Source organism: Triticum aestivum, unplaced genomic scaffold, assembly GCF_018294505.1.
Source record: "Triticum aestivum cultivar Chinese Spring unplaced genomic scaffold, IWGSC CS RefSeq v2.1 scaffold89038, whole genome shotgun sequence".
Lineage (NCBI taxonomy): Eukaryota > Viridiplantae > Streptophyta > Magnoliopsida > Poales > Poaceae > Triticum > Triticum aestivum.
Window position 1 is genome coordinate 1 of NW_025260350.1, and position 1,694 is coordinate 1,694.

The window sequence follows — 1,694 nt, forward strand, 5'->3', positions numbered from 1 at the left end:
TCAAACATAATATAACGGGATTAATATATATCGCGCACGTGCGACATGTTTGTCACAAGGCGCAAAAAATAATTATAAAAGGAATGCAACACAAGGACTTCCCAGGAGGTCACCCATCCTAGTACTACTCTCGCCCAAGCACCCTTAACTTCGGAGTTCTGATGGGATCCGGTGCTTTAGTGCTGGTATGATCGCATCCGACATGTTTCCCCGTCTTCGTCCCTTATGCTTGCCACTCCCAGGTCCGCTCCAAAGACGATTCTACATTCTCACTACCATTACAACCGTTCCCTAACAATGGATAATGTCCTATACTACTTACTCTCCCGCTCAATCACGGAGACGAGTTTTCCACGGTTTCCAACCCTCCCTCCATACCGCAGCAACACGAGTTTTTTCCACCCCTTTCAGAACGCGCTCTTCGCGCCACAAAGCCGCCCCAAGACGCGCGAGCAATGAGCATCGAGCTTAAACATATCACAAACGTCAAACATAATATAACGGGATTAATATATATCGCGCACGTTCGACATGTTTGTCACAAGGCGCAAAAAATAATTATAAAAGGAATGCAACACGAGGACTTCCCAGGAGGTCACCCATCCTAGTACTACTCTCGCCCAAGCACGCTTAACTTCGGAGTTCTGATGGGATCCGGTGCTTTAGTGCTGGTATGATCGCATCCGACATGTTTCCCCGTCTTCGTCCCTTATGCTTGCCACTCCCAGGTCCGCTCCAAAGACGATTCTACACTCTCACAACATTACAACCGTTCCCTAACAATGGATAATGTCCTATACTACTTACTCTCCCGCTCAATCACGGAGACGAGTTTTCCACGGTTTCCACCCCTCCCTCCATACCGCAGCAACACGAGTTTTTTCCACCCCTTTCAGAACGCGCTCTTCGCGCCACAAAGCCGCCCCAAGACGCGCGAGCAATGAGCATCGAGCTTAAACATATCGCAAACGTCAAACATAATATAACAGGATTAATATATATCGCGCACGTGCGACATGTTTGTCACAAGGCGCAAAAAATAATTATAAAAGGAATGCAACACGAGGACTTCCTAGGAGGTCACCCATCCTAGTACTACTCTCGCCCAAGCACGCTTAACTTCGGAGTTCTGATGGGATCCGGTGCTTTAGTGCTGGTATCATCGCATCAGGCATGTTTCCCCGTCTTCTTCCCTTATGCTTGCCACTCCCAGGTCCGCTCCAAAGACGATTCTACACTCTCACTACCATTACAACCGTTCCCTAACAATGGATAATGTCCTATACTACATACTCTCCCGCTCAATCACGGAGACGAGTTTTCCACGGTTTCCACCCCTCCCTCCATACCGCAGCAACACGAGTTTTTTCCACCCCTTTCAGAACGCGCTCTTCGCGCCACAAAGCCGCCCCAAGACGCGCGAGCAATGAGCATCGAGCTTAAACATATCGCAAACGTCAAACATAATATAACGGGATTAATATATATCGCGCACGTGCGACATGTTTGTCACAAGGCGCAAAAAATAATTATAAAAGGAATGCAACACGAGGACTTCCCAGGAGGTCACCCATCCTAGTACTACTCTCGCCCAAGCACGCTTAACTTCGGAGTTCTAATGGGATCCGGTGCTTTAGTGCTGGTATGATCGCATCCGACATGTTTCCCCGTCTTCGTCCCTTATGCTTGCCACT

The 1,694-nt window shown here is 48.4% G+C and overlaps 4 non-coding genes across 4 annotated transcripts; all 4 read right to left on the minus strand.

The window, feature by feature from the left end:
- Positions 1-80: 80 nt before the first annotated feature.
- On the minus strand, positions 81-199 carry LOC123177767 (5S ribosomal RNA). The gene has a single exon (XR_006489115.1). It is a non-coding gene; the product is annotated as a 5S ribosomal RNA (ribosomal RNA).
- A 367-nt stretch (positions 200-566) lies between these two features.
- On the minus strand, positions 567-685 carry LOC123177765 (5S ribosomal RNA). The gene has a single exon (XR_006489113.1). It is a non-coding gene; the product is annotated as a 5S ribosomal RNA (ribosomal RNA).
- A 366-nt stretch (positions 686-1,051) lies between these two features.
- Positions 1,052-1,170, minus strand: LOC123177768 (5S ribosomal RNA). Its single transcript, XR_006489116.1, has one exon. It is a non-coding gene; the product is annotated as a 5S ribosomal RNA (ribosomal RNA).
- A 367-nt stretch (positions 1,171-1,537) lies between these two features.
- On the minus strand, positions 1,538-1,656 carry LOC123177766 (5S ribosomal RNA). The gene has a single exon (XR_006489114.1). It is a non-coding gene; the product is annotated as a 5S ribosomal RNA (ribosomal RNA).
- Between the last annotated feature and the right edge of the window lie 38 nt (positions 1,657-1,694).